Source organism: Schistocerca serialis, chromosome 5, assembly GCF_023864345.2.
Source record: "Schistocerca serialis cubense isolate TAMUIC-IGC-003099 chromosome 5, iqSchSeri2.2, whole genome shotgun sequence".
NCBI lineage: Eukaryota > Metazoa > Arthropoda > Insecta > Orthoptera > Acrididae > Schistocerca > Schistocerca serialis.
The window spans coordinates 263,891,215-263,907,609 of NC_064642.1; the positions used below are offsets into that span (position 1 = coordinate 263,891,215).

The window sequence follows — 16,395 nt, forward strand, 5'->3', positions numbered from 1 at the left end:
AAATGAAATAATATGGAGCCCTTGGAGGTTAGTTTTGCAGTAATTATAACGGTAGCAGTGTCACCTAAAGGCGATGGCTGCGTTTGCTAAGTTTCTCGTTTCTATCTGACTGTCCCATTCCAGTTTTCTGGAATTGATTTATTTTGGGCCAGGTATCCTCTCGAACTGGCGTATGTTCCTTCCACTGCCTGTTCCCCTCGCGAAGCATTCTCTCTGCTTCTTCATTCCACTCAAAATACGTTAGTCTGTCGCCCACTGTTGGAGTTTTCCTTTCGATCTGATTTAACTGTATAATCTCTGGTCCCCCCCCCCCCCCCCTCAATCCCACCCGTGCCCTGCGCATTCAGCGAACAGGCACGAAGCAGCCAAGGTCATCCCCGGCCAGGGCGCTTGCGCGCACAGGGGCTGCCGAACGAGTTTCACCACTGGAAGTGGCACATTGGCAGCAGAGTCCTATACTCACTCGTAACTTTAAGAATTTAAGAATCGGTTAGTCTGCCGACTTAATGGATACGCGCCAGATCTGAGGTTCAACTTCCGATCGTCCTACGATTTTTATCTGCACTTATCACTTCTCTCACCTCTTCCAATGTTTGTTGATGTCAAAAATGTCCTCCTGCAACCCACTGTGTAAGTCAGTTCAAAGGTCAGAGGAAGACAAGGGCATACCACCTCCAATAGGAGCACATCTTCTACAGGACATGTCACTGGGTGACTGTATGAAAGCTAACAAAGAAATTCAAATAACGGCGATATTATGTGCCACCATCTGCCATTGATCTGAAAGGAAAATGATGGCCACAAAAGAGCTATGACTTGAGTTGTTGCTTCCTTGGCGCAGTTCACCGTCAAATAAACTAGAGGGCATCCAAATTCGTGACTATCGACCTCTCCCCCAACGAATGCTGTGTCTTCATTTGCCTTTCCTTGTGGTAGCCGTACATTTCTCTGTTTAATGTTTATAAGTCGATAAGCATGTTCGGAAATTCTGGTCCCTTTGTCACTGTAATTTTTCTTTTTATAACTATTTTTAACATCGTTCATACCGTCCAGGAAGTTGTCAATAACGACTTTCTACTTTCTAGACATGTCGTTTGTCTGACAACTGTTTCTAGATTTTAATCTAATGCGTAGATATTTTATCTAACCTTCAGTAAGTGCGTTATCAGCCCACTCTATCATTTGTTTTGTTTCATAGGCGTGGAGACATGTAATTACCCTTATTTATGGTAGTTTTCATACGTAAATACTGCTAATACACAATCTTAGATAAAGCTATACATTCTGTACATAATATTTCGAGTGTGAAAAACACAGTTCACAAATTAAAGACAGATGTACGAAAAATATGACAAATCAAAAACAAAATGCAATTCTTCTGCACGAACAACGGCGAAAATTTTGAACTATCCAACAAAGGAAAATATAAGCTTTCGATAAAAAGCGAATATATCGCGCATGTTTGTGAACTGTGTTATGACGTATAAAACACATACGATACACAATTTTTTTCGAAACATATATCTTACCTTGCTGAACAGCCACTCACCATGCTGTGGATGAACTGCGCACTGTGGAATTATGTTGTTAGCTGATACCTTTCAGCGACGGATGCCACCCTGGGGCTGTTTCTCCGAACGTCAACGAAGCTTGCCGAAGTGTAAAGGCCGACAACAGCGCGAGGCAGGCCCTTCGTTGCCAGGGAAACGCCGCCAGCGGCGCGCACAGGCGGTTCTGCGTTGCGGTTTGCGCATGTCGAACCCCTGCCGCTCGGCGCGCCGTAGGTGCATGCCGCCAATCACAGAACGCGTTGAGCGTGACGTCAGGTATGGAACCCCGGGCTACACGAACTTTCGCCGAAGCGCATGCGCGGACGCGGTGCCATCTATGAAATACTTATCATCCAATTTCAACAAAACTATTTGGGGAAATAATTTGATTCTTCTGTATCTTACAAGTTGATATCTTCTCTCGATGTAGGACTGTATTTATTTTTGTTATTCGTCGTGGTTGCTTTCTGTATGACTTTTACTTAAACCGTTACACGAAATTTTATTGAGTGTGCAGAGCTAAAACCGCAATGCGTGGACATTGCGTACAGTTCAGTTTCGTTAATACATTACTGTGTATGAAATTTAGCCAACATTCTGAAATTGTTTTTAAAGTTGAGAACAAAAAGACAGCTATCACCGTTCTCGGGATATTGAATGACATGTGGGCGGACGGGTCGCGCTGTGGTCGCGCGCAATACTTCGTCCAGCTCGTCGTAAGTCATGTGGTTGTATCAGCCCCAAATTTCATAAACGGTTGAAGAAATCGAAACGTAGTTTTTTGAAAATGATGACTCGCGAAGAGTCATGTATTTCGTCGCATGATAAGAATGCAAAATGTATTTCTCTATCTAGATGTGAAAGTAACTACAGTTTCTTGTAATGAATCGATGACTTTTTAAACGGCATTTAATAGCAACTGAAATGAGAATTACACTGACATGGAACATATTAATATTTATAATATTCTATGTAGATCTACAGAACTTAATGAAACTAATTTGCTGGTATGTGATTTGCTAAGTATCTGCAGGTATTGATTATTTCGTTTTGTAAGTAACAATTATTTCTTGCTGCAATATACTATATTTGTTCAAGACGGGTTTCGCCTTTTACTTTGAGGCATCTTCGGTGGAATCTAGAACAATTCAATTTTGTTTTGATGTGTGATATTTGTAGATTATAAAACAGTTCACATTTTTTTTTTTTTTTTACGTAGGTCATTACTTACAGTTAATCGAGTTTTTGGCGGACATCTGCGTTTCGTCTCACCTGGTAACATGCTGGAGGTTGAACTAAAACTTAGCTTATGGAACAGAAGAACATTTTTATGTTCGCTATTGTTTTCTTCGCAATTTTCGTCTTCTTTGTGCTAATGTTTGTGGAGTACTATTATTCTTTTGTCACTAACTGTAGACATTTTACCGAAAACTGGGATTTAAAGTCGTAACTACAGTGTGTTCGCTTTATGTCTCTCCCTGTTTGGTTTGTTTAGGTAGATGTTGCCAACTTAATGAATTATACGCTGAAAACTAACGTCTGTTTATTTCTGTTCTCCTTATATTTGTAAGTGTGTGTCAGTGCAAGTTATAGAAAGTTCAAAGGGAATGCAATAGTTGTCAGAGAGTAGTCGAAAGGTTTAGTGTTCAGCTGATATAAGGTTCGGTTTAAATATTTTGGAGGGGTCAATGTAAGCGTAAACTCGCTGCTTACATTAATAGTTAAAATAGCAGAATAATATTTCAACAGATGATTATTATCATAATACTAGCACTCAACCCCTTTGTCCTCACTCTCACATGAACCCCTGCACACAATATTTAAAGCAAAACTCGAATCAGCTGAAGACGAAAACTTTCAACTACACTGTGACAGACATTACATTCACATTCAGCTTTCTACAACTCACCCTGACTAATTGCGCACACACATAAACATAAACAGACACAAAAGGGAAGAGATAAAAAATGGCTCCGAGCACGATGGGACTTAACATCGGGGGTCATCAGCCCCCTAGAACTCAGAACTACTTAAACCTAACTAACCTAAGGACGTCACAAACATCCATGCCCGAGGCAGGATTCGAACTTGCGACCGTAGCGGTCACGCGGTTCCGGACTGAAGAGCCTAGAACCGCTCGGCCACTGCGGCCGGCAAAGGGAAGAGAATGAACAGGCTTTAGTTTTCAGCGTATACTTCGTTAGGTTGGCAACATGTACATAAACAAACCAAATAAGAAGAGGCATAAATTGAACACAGAGTAGTTACGACTTTAAATCAGTTATTGGTGAAATATCCGCAGTTGGTGACAGAAGAATAATTGTGCTCCACGCCAGTTAGCACAAAGAACATGAAAACTGTGAAGAAAAAAGCTTTTAACGTGAAAATGAGCTTAAGTCTCGTAAATGAAGTTATAGTGCGATCTACAGCCCGCGACCAAATGAGAAGAAACGTAGATGCCAGCTAAATACACGATTAAGTGTAAGTAATCACCTATTCACGAAAAAGAAAGACATGAACTGTTTCATAATCTACAAATATCGCAAAGATTCCACTAGAAAATTGTTTGAATCGTCTTCAATATCCATAAAACCTCATTGATCCGAGTCTTGCAAGCAATTATGAAGGACCACTCATAATAAGTGGTTTCACAGTTATCACTTTAGGTGTTATAATCCAGTTGCCGATTCCATATTTGGTTGTCAGAATGCCGAATTTATTTTTTGGTTAACGTGCTGTCCCTGACACAAACGGTAATTATAAATAGTTTCATAGGACGTCAGTGCGTTCTTTAATATGCCTGAGAATGGTCGCATGATATTTGAAGTCAGCGGAAAAGCCTCCACTGCACAAAAAAACGTATGGCAGCATACGTATTATACAACTGCATTACGATACATTTTCCATCGATGATTTCTACGTAGTTTGAGAACTGCCACTGCATTCTAATGTCATGGATAATACGTAACCAGTCGTTGGTTGTTGTTTCACGAAGGAATACGTGTCTTAAGGAAAATACTACAAATGGAAGAGTGACAAAAACAGTAATTCAACTTCAAAATTTGCTGACAATCGCCATAAGAAAACCGCTTTCAAATTTTAACTTTTCCTTGGCATAATACTGTTTGCAGAGAGTAATAGAGATGCATACACAAATAAATCACAAGTATATGTGCTAGAGGCTATATTAAACAAATATTCTGGCAATAAATACGCAACTGACCTACCCAATGACAGGTAATGTTATTTGCTGTTGGGCTGCATTAACAAGAGATACAATTCGTCGCTGTGTTGATGCAGTGCTTCACAGTAGTATATCCTGTGTAGGCTTCTCCATCTCTACGTAACTACTGCATCCTACATTCATTCTAATCTGCTTACCGTCGGCAAGACTTTGTCTCTCTCTACAGCTTAGCCTCCATTACCAAACTGACGATTCCTTGATGCCTCATAATATGTCCTGTCAATTAAACCTTCTTTTAGACAAGTTGTGTCATAGTTTCCTCTTCTTTAGTTACACAATCTTCGTATCTTATCTTCAGCATTCTTCTTTATCACTACGTTTTGAAGGCGTCCATTGTCTTCTTGACAGAACTGTTCATTGTCCACGTTTCACTTACATACAAGGCTACACTCTCCACATATATACCTTTGTAAAATACAACCAACCATCAAAATTTATATTCGATGCGATCAAATTTTCTTTATCAGAAACGCTGTTGACAGTCTTCAAAATACATGATCTTAACGTAGCAAATATTGAGGATCAACGGTCAGACACTTTCGTTTATAAATAAATGGCTATCAGACAACAGGTAATTTACTATCATTATAGTATATGTCGTGTGACTAGGACCTCCCGTCGGGTATACCGTTCGCCAGGTGCAAGTCTTTCAATTTGACGCCACTTCGGCGACTTGCGCGTCGATGGTGATGAAATGATGATGATTAGGACAACACAACGCCCAGCCGGGAATCGAACCCGGGCCCTTAGGATTGACAGTCTGTCGCGCTGACCACTCAGCTAAACTGTGTTTAGGTACTGCAATTTGCAATACTAAAAGCTATAATGAAAGGAACAATAAGTTTCTGCTCCGGGGCGATTGGTTTTATAAGTGAAATAGTGAACAATCATGAACGGCAGTCATGAAATCTGTTTATTGTGAAATGAGGGGGGTTGGGTTGTTTGGGAAGGAGATCAGACAGCGAGGTCATCGGTCTCATCAGATTAGGGAAGGACTAGGAAGGAAGTCGGCCGTGCCCTTTCAAAGGAACCATCCCGGCATTTGCCTGGAGCGATTTAGGGAAATCACGGAAAACCTAAATCAGGATGGCCGGACGCGGGATTGAACCGTCGTCCTCCCGAATGCGAGTCCAGTGTTTAACCACTACGCCACCTCGCTCGGTATTGTGAAATGAGAAAACATGAGTAGTGAAATATGTGAAAGAGTACGTTGTAAAGAAAATAAAAAAAATTGGTATAGCTTCACCCAACTTTGTATATCCCTCATGTAGCTTATGCCGCTTCCAGACGGGAACGCCAATTCCGCGAGCCGCAGCCACGTCATCGCGAAAACGCTTGTCGCTGCCGTTGCCGTGCGCCGCGCGGTTTGGGAATCGGCCTTTACGTGTTGTGCAGTCTAACAGAGGCAGCGTAACGTATTATTTTGCAGGTGGAAGGGAGTGTTCACAGATTTTCGCAATGTGTTCTAAATAACACAGAAGTACTTTAATGGGAAACACTTGACGACGAAGTCGATGATAATGTTCTTCAGGTCACTCGTTATTCTGTTTCTGGCTGTTTTCTCACATAATTTTACCCACTGCCCAGTTCTCATAAACTTAGGTCGTTAACTCGAATGATTTGTGCCGACTTAACGTCAACTGCTTCACCCTGGTCTTGTAACAAACACACTACTATTTTGTGGATCTTCCTTTTGTCAGGTCTTGATAGTGGAATACGTATTTTTGTTGATTATAATCCACGTCGTAGAACGAATTGTGTCCTCTTAACATACTTTCTTTCGTCCTGGCAACAAACTGTAGCCAATGTAGGTGAAAAGGAAACTGTGTGCTTTTCGGGAGATTCTTTGTTGCAATTATTTGTATTTTTCTACAACCAATCACGTTTACTTCTTTTCTGTGTAAAGAAGATATTGCAACGAATTTCAAGCATTTTTTGCACATCACGCGCTTATATACATGTAAGGCGCTGTGCTATGTTAATAGGTTACTCACCTAATACATAATCTTGAAACTTTGTCTTTGCGAGTAGGTTTTCGCGAGAAAACTGGCGTTTAAACTCCAAGCGTCTACGAGATAAGGTTTTGCAGCAATCCACGAATCGCTCCTGTGAATCAAATAAACCTGTGAGTTTCATGTTGCTCTTTTTTGCACACTCTCAATATTCCTCGTTAGCTTTATTTCTTATGGTCCCACAGCATGAGAGCCGCGCGGGATTAGCCGAGCGGTCTCAAGCGTTGCAGTCATGGTCTGTGCGGCTGGTCCAGGCGGTGGTTCGAGTCCTCCCTCGGGCATGGATGTGTGTGTTCGTCCGTAGGATAATTTAGGTTAAGTAGTGTGTAAGCTTAGGGACTGATGACCTTAGCAGTTAAGTCCCATAGGATTTCACACACATTTGAACATTGAACCACAGCATGAGTAATATGTAACACTAGCTTAGCGCCCGCTGTTTCGCTCGCGTAGAGTGAATGTCGTGCAGACATCTTTTTGTTTTTATTGAATCGAATTTTATGTTGTTCACAAATTGCAACACCTTCTAAGCTTTTCAAGCTAATTAAGGCCATATAAGCATGGTCTTTTCCGAATGTACTTCTGACCAAAAGTTATTATTATTAATCATGCGTTTTGCGTCCTTGTAGAGATATTTCCATAGCAACTTTCATCCCCTAACTAATATTTCTTCAAATCTAACGGATGAATGAAAACCAATTTTTTATAAATTTAAATTTAAAATTTTTTAATGTATAGAAATATTGTCTTAAAAATCTTCATACCCTATTGCAGTTCATTTTGAATTTCCAGAAATACGTGTTTTTTTTTAAATTTCTAAGCAAGAAGTCAGACACCAGTTGCATAGATGTAGCCTTAAAAATCCTTTAGTAATTCTTTAGAAATTATTTATTTTTTAAAAAAATTCACACACTATTTTACCTTCCTTGTGACTGAATGGATGACATGGCCATCGGTCGGGTCAGACTGACTCTTATGTGGCCAGAACGGCTACGGGGGCGTACAATGTAAAATATAAGCAAATAAACACTCAGTAATACAGTGCAAATAGCGTGATAAATGAAGAATATGTATGATCTTGTCAGTTACATGGAACGTTGCTGTTGCTAAAATGCTGAGGAAAGATATCTGCATCAAAAACCATAATTGCGAAAGCGTTACCGGTGCAAGATTTTGTGCACGAACTGACCTCCCGATTATGCCCCATAAATGTTCGATGGGATTCATGTATGGCGGCCTGGGTGGCCAAATCACTCGCCCGAATTGTCCAGAATGTCCCACAAACCAATCGCGAACAACTGCGGCCTGGTGACATGGCGAATTGTCATCTATAAAAACTCCATCATTGTTTGGGAACATGAAGTCCATGAATTGCTTGAAATGGTACCCAAGTACCCAAATATAATCATTTCCGGTGAATGATTGGTTCAGTTGGACCAGAGCACTCGGCCATTCCATATCAACACAGTCCACACCATTATGGAAGCACCAGCAACTTGCACAGTGCCTTGGTGACAACTTCGATCCATGGCTTCATGGGGTCCGGGCCGATTTGGGGCCTGGGGAGGAACATCTTCGAAACGGCGAAGGTGGTTGGCGTTTCGCCTGCTACTGCCGGGAACATGCTTGGAAAGTGATTGAAGAACGGTGAAATCACTAGTAGGGTTTAATTAATTTTTTTTTTTTTGGTTCTTCTTAACTGGATCGAGACTATACAATGAATTAAAGTAATTCAGTTTAAGTAAATTTATACAAACTCTCTCCGCTTGTGCATGGCATTTTCGTTAAAGGTCCGTTCATGTATTTTTAACTGTTTTCTTCTCTGTGTGATTTCTCTGATACCGGACTTCGTGAAAAGACAGCACCCGAAGACGACGGAGGTTCGTGCTGGACGACTTTTTTCTCAAAAGTACGGAACCTTTTGCCAAGCCAAGTCACCCAACAATAATTAAAGACACAAAATAAAACATAATAGGTTAGTAATAACTATATTCTGAAATGAAAACACAATTATAAGTACACTTACATTATGTGATTACGAGTGCCGTTAGGTTGCAACTCGTGAATAAAATAATGAAATATTTGTAGGATTAATGGCGGTGTGCCACATACGTCCGATCTGGACAAGACCTAAAAAACAAAAGGTGACTCTTCCTCTTTCGCCATTAATATGACGATCAAAAACCTTCAAATGTTTCCAGCAGCTGCATACAATATTTATACATCCGTGGACTATATCTATGGCTCAAGTTATTTATTTCATTACTTATAATTACGTTTCCTGCTAAGAAAAGCTCAGCATGCAAGTGTGCCTTTAAAAGGCAGCAAGATGTCAACGTCAATGCCTCATCACGAAATGTGGAGGTCGGAGTCTTGCCTGCTCTGTAATGCAGGATAGGCAGCTATCTGTGGGATGTCTGACGACAGAGTGCAATGCTGGTGCAGAAACAAGTGTTTAAGAGTACACCGATCAGGACCCATTGTCGAACACGGCGTTCCGCAGCACACCACTACTAGGTGTTCCCAAGATGACCCAACGACATCATCATTTACGATTTCAGTGGACACTGGATCATGGAGATTGGACTGTAGATCAATGGAAAAGTAACGCATGGTCGGATGAATTACGTTTCTTTTTACATCAGGTCGATAGTCGTGCCTGGGTATGATGTCTTCCAGGCGAAACGTGTATCCTCGAAACGTATATCGCACCTCAGACGCAGGTCGGTGGGTACAGCATTGTGCTATGAGGGGGTTGGGGGGCGGGGGGTGGGAGGCGTCCACATGGGCTTCCATGGAATCAGTGGTAGGTACAGAAGGCACCATGGCAGCTGTGGATTTGTGAACATTATTGTGGACCACCTGCATCCATTCATGCTTGATGACTTCCCAGATGGCATTTTCCACTAGGATAACTGTCCGTGTTACGTAGTCAGAATCGTGCTGCAGCTGTTTGTGAGGAGAATGATAGTGAACTCAGGCTGATGTGTCGGCCATCTAATTTGCCTGGTGCAAACTCGAAGGAACACACGTAGCACACTATCGGTCGCCAGCTCCGTACCAGCAAACACTGGTCCGTTAGTTACGGAAATTGCGTGATGTGAGCGTAGAAGTCTGGTGCGCCACGCTTCCTGGTACCTACCAATAGCTTGCCGAAACCATTCCATGCAGAATGACAGTAATATGGCGTTCCAGAGGTGGGCCAGCAGACAAACGCACTGTTGAGGAGGTGGTGAAACAGGTCAGGATTTTAGTCTCTCAGAGCCTGAATTTATTACCGTAAAATACAAGCGATATTACAGTGGAAAAACGTGGGAAAATTTCGCGTTATGTCGGTGACCCAGGTCCTACCACAAAGCGGGCAGACTGCTATACGGGTCCCTATGGTCTTAATTTTATCATGAACCAACGCATGGGGACCGTGTGTTCTTTCCGCGGTTACCAAGCAAGGTGCTGGACTAGCACAGTGGATTCGCTTTAAGGAGAAGTAGGGTTTGTACTCCCTTCCATCACCCCGATTTAAGTTTTCCCTGATTTTTCTTAAATCGAGCTCCCCCTCCCCCGCTAATAACAATGTCATCAACCGGCCGTAAAATTTCAAACTTCCTTCCTTCCTTTCACGATTCTTGTTCAATATCTTCATCCATTTTACGTTTAGTAACTCCTCTGAGTACTAGCGTATTTGTACTTTATGTGAACCATAGACCTTACCTTTGGTGAGGAGGCTTGCGGGTCTCAGAGATACAGATAAGCAATACCATAGGTGCAACCAAAACGGAGGAGTATCTGTTTGAGAGGTCAGACGAACGTATGGTTCCCGAAGAGGAGCAGCAGGATTTTCAGTAGTTGCGGGGGCAACAGTCTGGATGATTGGCTAATCTGGCCTTGTAACATTAACCAAAACGGCCTTGCTGTGGTGGTACTGCGAATGGCTGAAAGCAAGGGGAAACGACAGCTGTAATTTTTCCCGAGGACATGCAGCTTTACTGTATGGTTAAATGATGATGGCGTCCTCTTGGGTAAAATATTCCAGAGGTAAAATAGTCCCACATTCGGGCTCCGGGTGGGGACTACTCAAGAGGACGTCGTTATCAGGAGAAAGAAAACTGGCGTTCTACGGATCGGAGGGTGGAATGTCAGATCCCTAAATCGGGCGGGTAGGTTAGAAAATTTGGAAAGGGAAATGGACAGATTAAAGTTAGATATAGAGGGAATTCGGTGTCAGGAGGAACATGACTTTTGGGCAGGTGAATACAGTTGTGCTTGAGAATCAGAAGCCGTCTCCAAAAGCAAAGTGCTGTAAATGAGAGCAGCATTTCACAGGGCCAGCAATGGCATCAACACCTTTCTGAATAATAAATGGATTGACCATGATGAAGGACTGACCGTCTTCAATATGTGATACCATAAGGAACCACAGTGCAGTGGGAAGGGCCTTCGAATCATTAGCCTCATTACATTTACGTTTCGACGATATTGATGGAGAGGATGATTGACTCATCGCGAGGAAATCTCCCATGATTGCCTATGTCTCCGATGGCGCGCTCCTTCCGACTGGGGGCCCCCTTCACAAGGGGCGCACCTGCCTTAGATAACTGTTCACACCTCCCAAACACCTGACGGAGGGACCAATTGACAATTTGGGAAAGTTTACAGCTCAGGCAAAAACCCCTCCCTGGGCCTGGCCTGTACCAGGGGGTACGTGCAAACCCTACCTGTCGACCCAGGGCTGGGAACTGCACGTTACCCAGTCACCTTTTACACATCAGAGACATGGGCTGTCCTTCAGGAGTGTACGGGGAGGAAGAAGAAAAAAACAGGATCCTCAAATGCTGAAGTGGAGGAACGAGAGGAGAAGGGAAACAAACAAAGGAAAAGGCGGTCAAAATGAAAACTGTGACTGTTCTCAGATCAGCGGCAGAATGTACAACATTCCCAGTAATACCCCAGACATGTTTCCCAAGGGAAGGGGAATAGAATAGCAAGAGAATAGACGTACAGCACGGAAGGGAAAAAGTGCTGCCAAGGCTGGGGCCCCATGGTTGCCAAGCATGAATCTGCCAAAGAGTGGTGAGCTCCTATGGAATATGAAGGATCAGAACTAGTGTTCACTTTAATCTAACAAAGGTGATATAATATCCCAGCAATGCTACGTAACAGAATCTTTATGGTACTCTGCTGCAAGATACAATAGTCATTATTCTTGCTCACAAGCTTTCAGAATATGTGCTAGAATTCAATAATGGAAAATCCAATATGGAATGTAACAATATAATGGAAAGGATAGCGTGCGTGCACGCGCACGCAAACACACATGCAGACTGCAGTCGCATATGTGTATGACAATCTTTTGTTGTGCCTATCTGACTCAGCATCTCCACTATATGGAGAAAATGTGGTACAACACGTATCTACAGCAAATAGCGACAATATGTGAAATATCTGACATAACTTTCTGTAACCACCTTGACGCTGTGACCTTCACGCCTACAGACCTGTGATGTGTATCTTATTAATACCATAATTATGTTGAAAGATATTAGCTGGAGAAACAACATATTTAGGGGCACAATGGACAGATTTGTTTTTTGTTATTTGATGTGGCATATTTAATATGGAGCCTGATATCAAGGTGTTCATATCCAGTCAGCAAGTAGAATGCAAAATCATGAACAAAAAAATTGAACAGTCAACATCATTAAACACTGTTTTATAAAACAGTGACCACGTACACGAAACTCCACACCTAGTTCATTTTCAGTACGAACTTACTGGTTTAAGTGAGTCCTTACAGTTCATCTCCCAGGTTATTACATAGAAGTTAACTACCAACTTGCAGGCAATTTTGGCTGCTTTTAGTCATGACATACTGAGAAAAAGAGAAACAGCCTCTTCCCAAATTATATGGATAAAGCATATTTCTGCTGTTGACATCAAACTTGTTATGCATTTCCATCAAGGCATATAAATACATTGACAAGGAGTCCCCACACAGAACAGTGACATTTAATTTTGAGCTGGTAGTAATAATAGAGATAGAACTTTGGTTGGAGTAATGCAACTTTCTGAAGACACGGGCATAATGAGTTATTCACTGAGGAGCTAATGATTAGACCTCTACTTGAGCTTACCTCTGATCCATATCGTAATGGGATGATTCTGAAATATTTCACAGTAAATTACCTCTAACTTTGTAAGGTGGTTATAATTTGCACCTTACAAGCACTGATCTACATACTCTGCCGTGATTTACAACCAAAATTAGGTATCATTTGATAGGTTGTACATTGTATATATGAATATTTAAAGAAGACTGAAATTGCCACGTGCACCTTGTAAATAGCTGTTAACACTTATTGCATGAAAGGTGATGGAGTGTCTTTACTATCAAAATGGCGTAATGAATGATTGCCTACACTAGTAAAGGTTGGAACGCCAGTGGAAATGAAATGGCAGGCGTAACTCAAGCCCTGGGTGCAAAAGCCTGCACAGCTATGGTCCTGCTTAACACAGGAAGTAGCTAAGACGGACGGTCGGGGTACCTGAGCGCTGAAGCACAATACAGCAGCGACTGGCCAGAATTGCAGTGGGACCGGAAGGCTAACCAGATAATACTTTGGAAACTCTGAAAATCTGGGATGCATCAAAGAGGAACAGGGAATCGTTACCTCGGAAATCACGCAGCTGGGTTATTTCTGAGGATTTTTACTCGGAGAAGTGTACCATTGTAAGTATTCCTAATTAACGGGGATTGGTATTTCCTTGCAAGCTTTCTGTGCTGGATGACAAAAGACTAAAATATGGTTGGTCAACATTCAGAAGAATCTGCAGAGAGGGAGAATATTCTGTGGTTTTGAGAATATGATTTGCCTTCTGCAGTTACGGGGGAGGGGAGCCGAGCTTTGTTGGGAAGCCAGCGGTGGAGAGAATATGGTCTTCCATTTTGAGTGACCGTGTTTGACGGTCACTCAGTACCAGCTTTTGTTGGTACAGACAACTTGCTGTCTTTGCTCTCAGGAGATTTTATAGTTAGAACAGTTGGGTACTGTACTGTTGCAAACTTATATGATTCTGGACTTCGCCTCTGGGTAGGGAGTCGAAATTGAGTACGCAACGTTCAGTGATTGAGAGCACTTCTGTCTACTACACTCAAGTAGAGACGTTATTTGAATTCTGTCCTTGTAGCTGGGAGTTCGTGTTTATTGTCTGTAGAACACAGAGAGGAGAAGACAGTATTAGATTATACTAGTCACAGGACCGCCTTCTGCCATCCTAGAGTTCAGAGTTTATTTTGTGGATGGAGTTCTTCCATCATCACTAACGCGTACGAGAACCATTACTCCGATGCACCGGATGCAGTACATACGGTGATATTGCTAATTTCTTCGGCTTATTAGGTCTATAAGGCTAACAGTCGTGATCACGTAAGTTTTATTTCCACTGAGATTGCACACCACTGTAAATCATCTTCGAAAATAGTGTCTTCTAGTGTTTGGTACGTACATAATGCCAGTCATCTTCTGTTATTTATATTAGACCGCGTAGCCATAAAAAGTGGCAGATTTGGGCAATTGATCAGTAATATTAGTTAGGAAATATATACATTTGCAATATTAAGGGTTTTTAATCTGTGATAAATGTATAAGCAGAAACAACATTTATCATTTATTTATTACTAGTTCCCTTCATCGTTCATTTATGTTTAGGTTGTAATTTGTATATTAAAGAGCAAGGAGGAGGAAATAACATCACAATTAAGAGATCCTAAGATCTGCTTCAGCGGGTAGTCAGACAGGGCCAAATCTTGATTTTTGCATTCAGTATTTTCCGTTGTGCACTTTCATTTTACACCTGACTGGAGTAGCATCTTGGAACTTATTTTATGATGTATTATTTTTTATCTGTATTGTTTACTGCAATTGTTGCCATTCTTTATTGCAATGATGATGTATGTGGGTCTATATTTTGCCATGCATGGAGACAACATTTATTGTCGTGTCACTGCCAGCCAATAGATTATGATAAGACTCCATAAGTGGCGCCCTTTTACTGCCCTTAATCACGTTCTGACAATGAGTTTGAATCTATGTTGTGCACGAATTCATTTGTTGCTTGATATATTGGTGTGTATGACCGACTCATGGAATCTTTATGTGCTGCTTTGTTAGGGACACCTCCCATTATTTGTACTCGTTCGCAGACTCATCTGATTTTCTTGTCTTTGCCTTTCTGACTTCATCAGATGTTTTGACAGTGTCCTAGTTTGTAATCTAGTGCCCTCTGCACTGCCTTATTTTATTCAACTTCATTCCATTACACTTTTTTTAAAATTATTTTTGTCAATGTTCATCTTAGACATCTTTTCATGACACTATGTGTTCTTTGAAGTCCTTTGCTATAACAGGCAAAATTACAATGTCATCCGCAAACCTCAAAGTTTTTATTTCTTGTCTCTCAAATTATTTAACTTAATTTTCTTTGGAGGTGATCATGAAAACTTCATGAGTTCCCCTTCATAAAGTCCTCTTATGACACAGTACAACATACAGAGATATTTTTATGAATAAGTGCAGGAAATCTGCATTTAGTTTTCCAAAATTTTGTAAACACAGAAGTTGAATAGTTACATACCTTGATCTGTGCTGATAATCAAATATACTGTCCTACAAAATAGTTACAGGAAACAGTGAAAACACAAACAGATTTTGTGTAACTTTACATTTAAACACAAAACACTAATATTTTTTTTAAAGTTCTGTACCTCAATCGGTAAAAACAGAACATTTACAGGACCGCTTTGTTGTCTGTCTGGCTGACTGTTAAAAACATTTTTTTCTCAGAAACGTGTAGACGTATTAATTTGAAATTACTGTCATATACTAAGGTCTACAGTCTTCTATGTTCTTTGGCAGTGTAAGAAACTTAAGTTTCTAAGTCAATGCAATCAAAAGATATGGCCATTTAACCTACATATACGAGGTGCATTCAAGTTCTAAGGCCTCCGATTTTTTTTCTCCGGACTGGAAAGAGATAGAAACATGCGCATTGTTTTAAAATGAGGCCGCGTTCATTGTCAATACGTCCCAGAGATGGCAGCACCGTACGGCAGATGGAATTTTACTGCCAGCGGCGAGAATGAGAACTGTTTTAAATACTTAAAATGGCGACGTTTTCCTTACTTGAACAGTGTGCAATCATTCGTTTTCTGAATTTGCGTGGTGTGAAACCAATTGAAATTCATCGACCATTGAAGGAGACATGTGGTGATGGAGTTATGGATGTGTCATATCGAGTTGACGTTACGCAACAGTTTCTTCATGATAACTTTGAAGTGATTCCTCATGCTCCCTACTCACCTGACCTGGCTCCTAGTGACTTTTGGATTTTTCCAACAATGAAAGACAGTCTCTGTGGCCGCACATTCACCAGCCGTGCTGCTATTGCCCCAGTGATTTTCCAGTGGTCAAAACAGACACCCAAAGAAGCCTTCGCCGCTGCCATGGAATCATGGCGTCAGCGTTGTGAAAAATGTGTACGTCTGCAGGGCGATTACGTCGAGAAGTAACGCCAGTTTCATCGATTTCGGGTGAGT

General features: G+C 41.4%; 1 protein-coding gene across 1 annotated transcript in view; it reads right to left on the reverse strand.

Annotated features, from left to right (window-relative positions):
• The window catches only part of LOC126481669 (uncharacterized), a 266,931-nt gene extending 265,300 nt beyond the window's left edge, over positions 1-1,631 (reverse strand). Inside the window, exon 1 of the mRNA XM_050105597.1 lies at positions 1,530-1,631. The gene's annotated coding sequence lies outside the window, so the exon portion shown is untranslated. The remainder of the gene's footprint in view (positions 1-1,529) is intronic.
• Between the last annotated feature and the right edge of the window lie 14,764 nt (positions 1,632-16,395).